The following is a 14,656-nucleotide window of genomic DNA, read 5'->3' as shown; positions in this document are numbered from 1 at the left end:
ACAAGTGTGTTGAACAAAGTGAGTATCTTTTGGGACATTTTTGTGGACATGTTCTGCTTTTGTGGGGCTATGTGCCATGAAGTCAGTGAATGCAGCAATCCATTCATTCTGCTTGGTTCAGCAATAGGCAATGAGGAAACTATATCAACTATGTGATGACTTACTTGTATGGAGCTGAGGAATGGCCATGTGAGATGCCAACAATTGAGGGAAGAAAGCAATTCCCTCCTTAACAGGAGTCCCAGAGATTCACTTAGAAAGCCACCTGCATAAACATCTTCCAGAGGATAATGTCCCATTTTCCAGTTCCACTGGGACATGTGGTACAGAGACCTCACTGAAGTCGACCTCCAAATCTGTTAAGGCACAGGAGGACAGGCATGCAAAGAACAGGATATCTATTTTCATGTATCATATCCACAGAAGACTCAGCAAAAGTGTACCTCGATGTCCAACTCAAGGAAGGGCTCACAATAGTGTTATGCATACACTTTTCAATACTGTGAGGCCATGACCAGCTGGAAGGGGTACCCTCTGTTGGCATTACTGCTCTGGGGAACATTTGAGTCACAAAAGGATGATGCCAAGGCCTTTAGAATCATTTTGCACTGTGGCACATATATAAAGAAATCACAAAACAACTTAGAATGGTCTGAAGTTAACAGGGATTTTTTATTTTAAAAGTTTTAAAATGATCTCCATGTATTGCCACAGTAGAAATGGGAGAGAAAAATTAATGTATGTGAATATGCGTGTGCATGCATGTGTGTGTTTTGCTTGGTTCTCAGCTATTCTTCTGAATGTTGTCATTTAAAGGTTTGTTTGCTCCCACAATACCTGCTGAGGGTGAGTCAATCTTCTTTCAGTTGGATATAATTTGCAGCCACATTATCCTGTCTAATAGGAACAAAAAGCAACCAGAAAGATTTGCTGAGAAGAAACTGGCACATGCAAATGTGAAACTGCTCATTTTAGTTTTGGTTGTCATGACATTTCTTCAATTGTCTCATTGACCTGAATCATACTTCCTTAACGTTGTTTTCAGCCTTACTGTCTAAAAAATACAGACTTCTTTTCTTACTTGGATAGCCCAAGGAAAAACTATGAGCAAGTCTGAATGTTTTAGTTCTCTCAAATGTTGCCTGTGTGCAGAAAATGGTATTTGAAGCTTTAACCTACCAAGAGTATAATTGAATGAGCCTGCCAGTCAAACATTCACTGGGTTTATTTCTTTGCCAAAGAGCCATTCCTGGATGACGCCTTCATTTATAAATTGAGAAAGATATTCCCATAAATGATCAATGGAGAGGGTACCAAGCACATATGGCCAAGAGAAGTAATAAAATATAAAGATATTTAGTGAACCCTACTGGAAGGCATGGACATGAATATATATATGATCTATAAAATAATTTGCCCTCAGTTCTCCAGGTAGATGCTTTAAAAATCCTATTCATCATCTTCACTGTAGCCAAGATAATAGGATTAGCAATAGCTATAAGATGTGCTTCAAAACATAAAGCAGAAAAATATTAGTCAAATCTTTGCAATCACTATACAGTAATTTGTCCTTGGGAAGATATTCAGTACATATTCCAGATCTTTTTTAATAATAAATATAAAAGATTTTAGTATACATTGGACAAATATGTGAACCAATTACTGACACATAAATATATATGTGACACATAAATACGTATATATTTATACATAAATATATATCTATATATCTTAAAAATATAAATGTATTAAAATGTGAACCTTTTTCTCACAGCAAGAGATAAGGCATGATTTTCAGTAATAAAGAAAGAAATAATTAGCCCTAGTTGATATCTACAAGGCCAAACAGCTTCATAAAATTAGCCTTTGGGGGAAGTACTAGTGACAAAATAAATGATATCAATGATTATGATAATAATTGCCTGCATAAGTTAAGAATTATATGAAAAGAAAACTTTAAATTTCTTTTCTTAGCAGCTGGTTTCCACCATGCATTGCCAGTGAATGGAGTTTACTAAACTAGCTGCCAGTGGAGATGGGGACAAATACAAGTGGAACCTCTGTTCATTCTCATCATGCCCAACCTATAAAAAAATTCCTACTGGTCTTTCCCAGAAGTGACGAGGGTACATTGTGTGTTTAAGATCAGATGGTCAGGTATGCAGCTTTTGTGAATAGGCCTGCTCTGCTAATATTTACCAAAGACCACAAGTTCCTGTAGCTAGAAGATCTAGGAGCTAATCTATTGTTTGAGTAAACTGAAGCTTTCTTTGGAAAATTTTGGCAATGGGAAGTACATTTGCGTATTTATTTAAAACAACTGTCATACACTTTTCTCTCTGAAGAAAATAAGTCTTTAATTTCCTATTGAACTTGTTCAGTTGACAGAAAATTTTTTATGCAGCAGCTTCATGTATAAAACATGAGGCAGGAACAAACTACAAGTACTATATGGAAATCTTCTGAAAGAAAGATCTCTTTGCTTTGAGTCATTTTACACTGGAAACACAAAAATGATCTTATTGAAAGCAGTGCTGTATGGAGTGGATGGCCAAAATAATTTTCAAGTTTCATCTCTTTAGAGTCCAGATAATGTGGCAGTAAATTGAAACAGGCATGTGGTGATAATTTTGGAATGGATTTGCAAACCAATAGACAACATTTTTGCCCAAAGCATTTTCTAGTGTGATATTTTCCAAATATTGGAGAATACTGGAAAACTCATCATCAAGATATACAACTTCATTTATCTGCATGAATTTTAGTAGCACATATATAGCTACCAGTATATATAATTTTCTAGATTGTCTTGTTACTTCAGCACTACCTTAAAATACACCCGTGTTTGTCTGGAGATGCCAGCTGAGGAAAGCACCTAGCTTATCAGAGCATTCTATCCTCAGTCTAGGTTCTAGAAAACCACCAAACCCTTTTATTTTTTTCAGATTCCTCTGCATTTGCATTTGCATTTACTGGCCACAGCCCGGTCTCTGAATTCCATACTACTCCTTCACAGCTTTGGAGCTGAGTCAAGTCAGAAAGCCCACAATAACACCCACAGGTCCTCTTAGCCCAATAACGTTTTTCAGAAATTCTGAATTTCCCTTATTTCCTCTGCCCCCCATTTCTGTAGTTATCTTGAGCCATAAAAGAAACTCAGTATTTTTTTCCTAGTCTGAAATCACATTTCAAGAGTGATCTGGACATCTTCAAATAAACCGATATCCTCCAAAATGGACCTAAGTTTTCTGAACAGATCTTGGCTAGTTTAAGCAGCAGTGCAAGAATTCTGTGGAAACAAAACAAAACAAATGCCGTACTCTGTTAGCTAATTAGCTTTCTGGTTGCCCACAGGGAATTTTTAGTTTCCATGCATTTCTCTTCTTTAACATGCTTAACTAGGCTGGGATTAGTTCAGTCGTGGTACAGCAAAAGACATGTGCGTCTTAGCCTATCTGTGTTAAACATATTCTTTCTACCTGAGTCAGTCAAGCATTTTTATGGAGTACTTTCTATTGCTAAGCACTGTGTAAAGTGCTATGGGTTATACAGAGAGGCAGAAGATTCAATTCTTAGCTTCAGGTTTATAGTTCAGTTGACAAGATCAAATTAATGAAAGTCAAAAAAGCAATGTATTGCTAAATTAGCTAGTATTGAGTATAGCATGCTAGAAGTTCACAGAATAATGAAAAGATGTGGTAGAGGTGAGTTGGGGAAAGTTCAATGAATGAGTAATGCTGAAGCAGTTTATTGAAGGATCGTCTCGGCAGGCAGAGTGGTAGGCCAGACTTTCAGAAGGGGACAGCAGCATTTAGGAAATGCCCCCAAATAGGATGAGCATCATAAAAGTGGAGAATAGGAAGGAGACTATTTCACTTTTATTTGCTATTTATACATGTGAAAGACAAGTCATAATTTTCCCCCAGACAAAATTGTCTGTCTTAACCATGTAATTTCCTTCCAATGCAATACGTTATTCCACATATAAAATGGTCGCTGGAAAGAGAATCAGTCTTTTTGTTGGCTTTTCTGCAAGTGCTGTTTTTTTTTTCTTTGAGGCCAGGAAGTTGGTATATTACATATACTAAACTTTCTTCTTAATGTTGTTGAGTGAGATTTTGAGGATGTAATATTAACTGAAGAGAAGCCAATACTTAGTAACTTATTGCACCAAGTTTTAAACACCATGGTAAAAAAGGAAAACATATTTCTTATTAATTATGTCAAAATAAACTACCTTTAAAAGTACTTTAAGCTTCTTGGCGATCTAAAGATGCAGGGAGATAATTATGATATTGTTCAAGTCTAGTTCATCCCAAAGGGTCCATCATGCACATACTATGCCTATGTGTTAGCATGTCCTAGGTTTGGTAAAGCCATGGCTACCTTCCTATGCCCAGAAACCAGTGTTTTGCACAGAAGTGTTCTCCAAACAAGCCCAAAGCCTAGTTTCCCAAAGCTTTTTCATGACTGCACAGTCTCATGAAATTTTGCTAAGCATATTATGGCATCATAGAGTTTCAGAGTTTGGAGGAGCCATATAGATCATCACCCAAACCTTTTAAATTGTGATGAAGAAAATAAAGCTGTAGAGAAGTGCCATCTTGCCTCTGTTTTGTAGTAGATTGACTATACTGGACTCCCTTCTGAACCTCCTTTTCCACTGCAGACCTCCTTCAGCCTGCATCCTAACACTTGGAGGGCTTCTCAGTCCTGCCAAGGTGTGGCAAGATGCCTGGGATCTTGGGAGCCTTCTCTGTGCCTGACAGCACTGGGTAGAGTATAGACAGACCACAGGGCTTCCAGGTGGTCAACCAGCAAGGGGGCCACTTGAGCAAATGCATGGATGAAGGTGACCATGGTCAGTGTGAGGCCAGAGGAAGGGCCTGCTTAACTCTCTTTCTATGCAGAATGTAGTCCTTTGATGAAAATTAAGATTTAAAAATCTTAATGAATATAGATATGGAGGAAAACTATTATTTAAAAGCTGCAAGCCATGTTCTATCTCTAGAGACAGAAGCTCAAATTTATATAGCAAACTGGGAGCAACTTCATAATAGGTTTTTTTTTTATGTAAAAGATAAGGCAGAAGTTCAACCTAGTTCTTAAGGGAAAACTTGAATATAGTGAAATAAATTAGATTCAAATGTTTCAAACTAAGAAGTTAAGTTCTCTGTTCATGCAAATTTAGTGTATGTTTTAGCAGTTACTACCTTGGGGCCAGTGCTTCTTTTCTCTGAGCCAAATTAGACTTTTCCAGCCTGTTTATTATTCAGTGGCCTTAAAGAGTGAATTTCTTTTTTTTTGGCCTGGGATTCTCTCCTCCATTCTCTGGGAAGGTTGGAGCCTTTTAGTAAGATCTTTTTACCTTATCCTGGAATAGAAAAGAAATTTTGTGATATGCAACCTAAACTGAAAGATTGCTGACTATTTAAGGCTGAATAAGCCAGATTTGGGAATGGTATTAGAGTGCCACGGACGGGTGAGGCAATAGGACCAGACCACATCTCTACAGGTGGGAGTTGTGGTTTCCCCTAAAAGTAGTGTATAATCCACTATCCATGATCCTGGGAAGAGGCAATCTTGGGACCGTAAGTAAGAATTCAAGATCACAGGCTTTAGACTGTTAGGTTTGGGGCGGAGGGTGAAGTTTTTTTCTTGCTCTTTCTGAAACTTCATGGAATCCAAACACAGCAGACATGCTAGAGGGCACACTTGCTGAAGAGTGGTTGCCCGTCCTTTTCCAGCTGGTGCCAAACTGGGAGGAAGACAAAGAAGTATCCTTTAGGGACTCCCTGAAGAATGTCGTGCTGGCCTTGGAACCGTGGGCTCGCCAGTGTAACTTGAGAGCGCGTCCACTGGAACTTGGGATTTATTCTATATGTGAATAGTCCCTTTTATTTTCCAGAAACTTTCAATAAAGTCTTACTAAAAGTTACCACCTGGTCTCTTCTTTGCTCGAGGGAAAGAGCAGTGTCCCCTCTAAAAGGCCACAGGGCTGGTGGTATCAGTGGTCATCGGGAGAGGATAGCTCTGCTCAGTCCACAGAGCATCTGACAGGGCTTCTCAGCATGAAGGCAGCAAAGTGCGGTGTGATGAGTAAATGCACAAAGAAGATTAAGAGGGACCTGCGCAGAAGTGTGAGAGCACCATTTTCTCCTCTCAGAAACAGCCCAGAGACATTCGGAAGTCAACTAATTCATGGAAACAAATAAGTAGGACTAGGCAGGACTCAAGCAATCATTTTGGGAACTTTCAAATGAAATATGACCTTATTTTATATTCACATATATCTAAGGCTTGAACATTTAATTATACATATTGTATAATATGGACCAGAGATTACTTCCTTGCTTTCTTTTTTTTTTACTGTTGAACATAGTAAGTCATCATGTAACAGACCATTTTCTAGAATCTTTTGAATTTTTCTTTTTTTTTTTAGTTAAATAAGTGTAGAATGACTGCTAAGGAGTCTTTACCTGGGGGAAGAGTACGATAGGAATCTTTTGTGATCTGACCAAGGCTCACTCCTCACCATACCTCTTAATCAGTGTAGCCGATCACTGGAAAGGAGTCTGATAAATTTCTGTAAAGAAACTGTGGACTTTTGAGAGGAAGGGGCTCTAGCCTCTGCTCACTTCTTGGGGAGGATTGGGATGGGTAGACCAAAGTCTGCTGAAAGGACACCAAGAGCTTCAAAGAGTAACATACCAAAACAGAAAGTGGTATGTGGGGTGGTGACCCTTGATCTATACCAAAGGAATGCTGGTTTAGGAAAAAAAAGTGTGGCTGAGATTGGAATTACCTTAGGATCCAGCTATCCTGGCATATTGTTGTGGTTTGGAAACAAAGGCTGAGCATTTGAACATGCGGCACTCTTTGGTTTGGGTATGTGGGTGGCCTTGCAGGACTGACTTGTTTCTGTGGCATGGTGCAGAGCTTCTTTTAACAATGACATTCAGTGCGTGCAAAATGCAGGAGCAAACTCATTGCCCCTTGGGACTGAGTCAGTCTCAAGTTTTTCAAACTTAAACTTAAAAAGGGTCTGCTGTGTGTGGGAGGGAAATATTTTCCAGGAGAGGTCTCTAGAGTGAGATGCTAGACTTCCCATTAACAAGTTATGTGGATGCTCACTGGGAATATAAAAGAACATGACTGCTTTGTACCCCTGTGTTAATGAATCAGTACATGCTTACTACATTTGTAAAATTAAAGAGAAATTACAGTGTTACGTTGTATAGGGTAAGCCCAAATCACAATACATAACTGTGATTTCTTCTTTATGTTTATTAATTTAAATGAGAGGTCCAGGGAACCTCAGATTAGCAGAAACCCTAAAAACCTCAAAGAAGATTTGGTCTCTTCTGGGAGGTCTGTGAGAGTAAGTCACAGCACAGAAATTCCCTTGCATGGCTGACTACAGACTAATCCTAAATCTCCCTTTTAAGTGATTTCAATGGAAGTCTGAAAGCATATAATATAAATGCTGGATATCAACCTGTGGCTTCTAATTATATATTTGATTCAATATGTTAGCTTGGTACATTATATAACTTCATAATTTTTTACATATATCATGTTATTTTTGCCCTACAACAACACCGATCAATATGTAGAGCAGTGATTACTAACCCCATTTAATACAATGAGGACACTGGGGCCCAAAGAGAATAAATGATATAACTATGAATGAGTGCAAGAGCATTTAAATTTAAAGCATATTTATTAATTACAATGAGAAAAATAGTAACTTTATAGTGGAGATTCTGGCAGACATCACTTTAACCAAGTGATCAAAGTTAACATCACTAATAAAGAAATATAGCCACATCATGTACCTCCTGATCTTATGCACTAAGAAGGATACATTACTTCTATAGAATTCTTGCCAAAAATACATATGAATCATGAAAGAACATCAGACAAACTCAAATTGAGAGACATTTTATCAAATAACTGGCTAGTACTATCCGAGTTTGTTTCGTGCAGTTATAACAAAATACCTGAGACTGGGTAATTTACAATGAATAGAAATTTATTTCTCATGGTTCTGGAGGCTGGGAAGTCCAAGATCGAAAGACTGGTGAGGACCTTCTTGCTGCATCATCCCATGCTGGAAGGCAGAAGGGCAAGAGAGCATGAGGGGGTTGAACTCACTTGTATAACTAACCCACCCTAGCAATAATGACATTAATTCATTCATGGGGGCAGAGTCCTCATGACTTAAACACCTCTTATTGGGTACCTACCTCCCAACACTGTTGGATTGGGGATTAAGTTAGCAACACATGAATCTTGGAGGACATATTCAAACCACAGCAAGTACTATTAAAAGTGTCAAGGCCACAAAAGACAAAGACTGAAGAACAATCTCGGATTCTAAGACACTAAGGAACCACGACCACTAAATGCAATTCGGGAGCTTGAATCCCGGACCTGAAAAAGGACATTAGTGGGACACTTGATGAAATTTGAATAAGACTTGTTGATTAGTTAATAGTATTATTGCCAATGTTAATGTCATGATTTTGCTGATCACGCTGTGGTTATATAAGACATTAACATTTGGGAAAGCTATGAGAAGAGTTTACAGGAACTCTGTGTACTGTTTTTGCAACTTTTTGGAGAGTCTGGCATTATTTCAAAATGAAACTTAAAATAAATAATAAATAAATAGGTTTTCTCTCGTAGCCAAGCCAATTTTTATCTTCAGTGTTGTACATAAGCTTCAAAACTCAACTGCTAAGCTAAATGAATGAGCCATTTATTTAGATTAGCAGTCCATTAATCAAAATAATAGATCCATGGATGCTCCTATGGGGCTCTTCTATGTTCTACTATGGAATTCTGGGGAGGTATAGAGCATAGTAGTAAAGACTACAGATTTTGGATTTGGATAGATCAGATTTTAAATCTCAGCCCGGCCATTTTCCAACTATGTGAACCTCAGTTTCCATATTTGAAAAATCGGGATACGTAATGGTATCACAGGATTTTGGCAGAATTGAAGGTGCAAATACATGCTAAGATCTTAACAAAATGCTAGGTATAGGTCCCAGCTTTTGAACTATAATTGAATTTAAATAAAAGGGTGAGAAAAGAGTTTCAGGGGCCAGTTACCACTTCTCATCAGAATGGCTACTTGGGGTGATATTTCACCAACTTAAATGGACATGTTTACTCCAAAGCTACCTAAAGCATGCTCACTACTAAGACAGAAAGGAAAAGATGTCATTTACACAAATCCTCTGGGGATATTTTGAAAATAATAAGTGAATCACAGCTAAACGCTTGCCATGGAGAAGATCTCAGCTGTCACCACAGCATCTGAAGTTGGCTGGGTACTGTCACTAGAAGAAAGTGGAAAAAAAGAGTCTCTGCTCAAAGCTTCAGTGCCTGTGACAGAGAGCAGGGAAGAAACCGTGACTGCTCCAGAGTCCAGCAAAGCCTGCCCTGAGTAGGCGGACAAGGCTTTTAAAAACTTGGAAAGGCTCTTCAAAGAACAATTAAAAACAACCTCCCATGGTGGGAGGTGAATCTGCCTGGGAAGCTCCTGCTTTCTTTCCCCAGGGTAGAATTCCCAGGCTTCTGGATCCTGGTGGAGAGCCCTTGGCAGTGGACACCAAAGTATGTTCCCTTTTCACTTTCCTGGGGCTCAGAGTGGTGGTTTTGAGTACACAGGGTGAAGAACATCTGGCTCTCCTGAAGCTGAAAGAGATTTGAAGTCAGCAGGTGGGGGTTGGAGGTTTATGAAAATAGTAGGGTGAAGTTCATTTTGTGGACAACTCTTGGCCACGGGTGTTATTTACTTCAAATTTTATACTGCTGGGCTCCTGCAGGCTTATTACAGATCAATTCACAAACAAACACACACTAAGTTGTGTCCTGGGGATAAATGATGAGTTTATGTGACTTTGTGGTTGTGTGTCAGAGGTAAGAGGGGAGCCGCAGCTGAGGACTCAGTGTAATGAAGTGAAATTCCAGGCCACACCCCTATTTGGGCAAAAGACTGAAGAAGAAAAGTCCATGAACTATACACAAGTTTTTAAGGTACTGAATTAATATCTTCAACATTTCTAAAAAGAATTACTGTGAATTAAAGGCCAAAATAATCCCACGGAGCATCTAGCTCTCTTTTAGAGTGCATGAAAAGATGTAATAAATATTTTGGAAAACTGATGTGCTCTATAACATTACTTTAAGAGGTATTTAATATTTCCAATTATAATGATCCAAAAATCATCATTTTTATTCAATCATATATGTGTGCCTACCTATGTACAGAACTATATATAGGCCAAGATTTTAAATAATTTATGGTAAATATTTTTTGATGATTTGATAGTTTTCACTTTATAAGAAAGCTTCTTATGATGTACCAATCATTGAGTGACCCCCTTCCCAACTCACAGTAGATCCCCTATGGCAATTCTGTGACTGTTATTTTCATAGACTACTCACATATTCTATTCTATTCACATAGACTGTTATTTTCATGCATTTGAAGTGGTGGAAACTCACTGACTTAGAGGATGAAGAATCGTGAGAGGGTTATGTATGGCAGCCCTGTCTGAGCAGAGCAGTAACAAGGGAGGCTTCACAGTTCCAAATTATACATGCAACAAAATGATGTTCATTTCTCACGATGAGGTCAATCTCAATCAGATCCTGGGAAGAAAAGTCGTCATCAAAGAGAAAGAATCATAGCCATTCCATGAGATAATTTAGCCTGCAACTCCAAAATGTGTCTTTGCAACACAAGGAAAAATTATATTGGAGATGGGGAGAATCAGACAGAAGAAGATGGAGATTAAAGCTGAGAGGAAAAAGAAAAGTGGATACCCATGGGAGGACACAGAGCTCCTCCCACCTCACTCCCCATCCAGGTATAGTGCTTTGCTTTTGTTTTGTTTTATTTATTTATTTCAGCATATTATGGGGGTATGAATGATTAGTTTACATATATCGTCTTTGGCCCACCCACGTTAGAGCTTCAAGCATGTCCCTCCTCAGACAGTGCGCACCACATCGATTAGGTGTGAATATACCCATCCCTTCCTCCCTCTCCACCTGATTGACACCCGATGAATGTTACTACTATACGTGCACATAAGTGTTGATCAGTTAATACAAATTTAATGGTGAGTACATGTGGTGCTTGTTTTTCCGTTCTTGTGATACTTCACTTGGTAGAATGGGCTCCATCTCTACCCATGATAATACAAGAGGTTCTAGATCACCATTGTTTTTTGTGGCTAAGTAGAATTCCATGGTATACATATATAACATTTTATTAATCCACTCATGTATTGATGTTCACTTGGGTTGTTTCCACACCTTTGCAATTGTGAATTGTGCTGCTGTAAACATCTGATGTCTTTTTTACAGAATGTCTGTTATAGAGACAGGGTCTTACTCTGTTGCCTCGGCTGGAGTACAGTGGCATGATCATAGCTCACTGCAGCCTTGAACTCTTGGGCCCAAATGATCCTCCTGCCTTAGCCTCCCAAGTAACTGGGACAACAGGCATGCACCATTACACCTGGCTTCAGTAGTGCTTATGACATAAGCTCCCTCCCTGTGTCATACGATCCCTCACCCTCAAAAGACATTTCTGCCCAGACAGAATGGTTGGAAGCTCTAGATAGAGCTCAACTCCAAGATTTTTCTATCTCAAGATTAGGGAAGGATCACTCTATGAAGCTGATTGTAAATGAACAGCAACCGGATGACTCATTTATCTGTAAAATAACTCATAGTGGGCAATGGTTTGCAACTGAGTTGCTGGGGGGTCAGCATGTTTCTCAAGTCCAGTCAATAGAACTCTTTATTGTATTGTGACATGTTCAGCATGGGATAAGAGTGATTTTGGTAATGAATATAAATAGTAATTGGACAGTTCAGAATTTATTAGTGTAACTTGTTAGCATTTACTCAGCCCAGTCCAGAGGAAAAGAGGAACTCTATCTGACAAAAAGTTATTCTAACCACTATAAGGGTGAACTTGGTACTTGGGACAAATACTTTATTTATCAGTCAATCATCTTCACATCCTATATCAATTGTATTCAATTTCCTCTTGCCACTAGAAATTTGTGGGTTTCAATGTCAACTCAGAGCTCCCCGAGAATCTTTTTTGTTGCCCTTTCTGGTTCATCACAAAAGTTCATTGCTCTCACCCTCTTCGTTTAGTTTATTACTCCCACTACTTCTGCTCTTGAGCCACCCATCATCTCTGTTTAAGAACACTCCAGTTTCTCAGCCCACCATGTGAGTCATCAGTGTGTAGTACCTGTTTTGCTTGAGTTCTCTGAGGTATTTAATAACATAGTTTCTGAAACTCCCTCATCATTTGGTTTCTAGGAGACCACTCTCTCTGTTTCTCCCTTTACCTCTCTGATGTTCCAGTTTCTGGTGTGGACTTCACTTCCCTACCTTCCTTTCCCCCAGTGTTATTGTTTGTGAGGGTTCTGTTCTGACCCTCTTCCCTCAGCACATGCTCACTGAGAAGTCTTATCCCTTCCCCCATTTCACCCGGTGATGTGCTCAGCACGCCCAGATGCTCACCTTCAGATAGCTTCTTCTCCATCACTGCAGACGAAAGTAAGTAAAACTCAACACAGCTGAAAATACACCCCTATTTTGCCTCTTAAACATGCTCCTACCGTTTTTCTTAGCTTGATGAACAGTACGTCCATCCACCAGGTAACCCAGTGCCAAACTTGAATTTCTTATTCACCCTGCTCTTTCATCTTCCATGTTCAAACCTTCACCTCCTTAACATTTCCCAAACCTATCTTCTCAGTTCTCTCCTCGGTTCTGGGCCTCAGATCAGACCCTATGCACCTTTTCATTTTGGAGAATTTTAATAGTTTCCCAACTGATTTTTCGGCCTCCATTCTCGTATACCACCAATTGATTATCCACACTTTGGCCAGAGTGATTGCTTTAATAATTTAAATCTAATTAAATTACTTCTCTACTTAGAACCCATTAGTGGCTTCTCATTGGTTAATGGCCCTCAGATGCTCTTAGCATGATATCCAAGGCCTGACGGAACCACCCTCTGCCTGATCCCAACCTCTCTTCTCTCTACTACCATAGTCTACGGTCCCACCATAGCCCAGTAAAAAAGCAGTGAACTGAACAGCTCAAGTAAAAGATCCCACAGGCTTTTATTATGTCTAAAGAGATAGTCTCAGATGGCTGAGATTAATTAGGTTTGATATTTTACTGGCTTCCCTCAGCATGCACTTCAATTGTGTTGAATTTTGTCATTATTGGATGTTCTTTTGATAGCCTTCTATCTTATCTCTACCAGCTGCTGAGGACCCATGTGTTGATCTCACATCATATCTGATATTTGCTGCCATTGAGTAAAGAAGCCTGCTTCATGTTCTAACAAAAAAAATGGAAACATTAAAAATCACATTGCCAGGATCTGAGGATCTCTAGCAATAGCATATGTCATTCATTTCAGCCTTTGATAATCCAAGAAGTATGGAAAATTCCCACCCCCTACTCTTGCAGGATTCACAACTTTGCCAAGTTTGTAGCTCATCAGGATACTGACAAGCTAAATTTTGAGCTGTGGAAAAAAAAAAATCTTCCCATATTTAGTTAGAAGCTTTACAAAGAGCAGAACATTCAAACGAGGAGTGTGGTGAGAGAAAGGGAGGAGAAACACAGGATTCCATTTCCAGCTTTTCCAGGAACAAGGAATATGATTGGGGACAAATTCCTAGACCTTTCTGGGACTCAGTTTCCTCATTTGTTAAACAAGAGCTTTGGCTGATGTCTAAAATAACTGCCAGCACTAAAACAAGACAAAACAAATAAAAACTTTCCTGCCCAACTGTGTGATGATAGAATGTTTCCTTCATGAGGAGGGGAAATAAAAATAGGCTTTGGTATTTTTAAAAACTAAGTGATCCTTCCTTGGGGCCTTCAGCCCTTCATTGTCTACAAGTCAGGTTTTATCCATTTTAATGTAGTTAATGAAAAATTGAGGGCACTTTTTTTTTCCTCACCAGCTGACGCTGCTGCTACCACTATTTCACAAATGCTGACCATATAATGCACAGCTTGCTTAAAAAGGAAAAGTAGCTTTTCATCTGGATAAGAAATATCCTAGAGCATTTGCTATCCTGAAGTGAGTGTGCAAAGATGAATGTTTTTAAGAATTGTAACCAGTTAATGGCTGACACTGATGAACAAGGAATCAGGACCATCCTGAGAGGGGAAAGGAGAAAGAGTTTGCACAGAGGGTGACCTAAAAGAGTGATTTTTCTTTGGAGGGCATTACCAAATCACTTGCACATCCCAGCTCCTTCACCACTTCTGCAGAAGAATATAGGATTCTTCTGTTTTCTTTCAGAAATATAACAGAGGTATAATGTTTGTACTAGAACCAAAGAGAAACCAGCATAGCCAGCATTTTAGCCTTTTCCAAATTGGAAATCATGACATGCTTTGGATGACTATGTTTTCGGATTAAAACACAAATTATAAATCCATAATGAAAATATATCTGGAAAAAAACCCCATACATTTGGAAATTGACACATAAAACATATATAAGTATATACATAATGTTGTAAATTAGGAAATACTTAGAACTTAAATATCAAAAAATACCACATATCAAAATCTGTAG

Source organism: Propithecus coquereli, unplaced genomic scaffold (assembly GCF_000956105.1).
Source record: "Propithecus coquereli isolate 6110/MARCELLA unplaced genomic scaffold, Pcoq_1.0 Scaffold176, whole genome shotgun sequence".
Taxonomy (NCBI): Eukaryota; Metazoa; Chordata; class Mammalia; order Primates; family Indriidae; genus Propithecus; species Propithecus coquereli.
The sequence above is the reverse complement of the archived record's forward strand: the minus strand, read 5'-3'. Positions refer to the sequence as shown.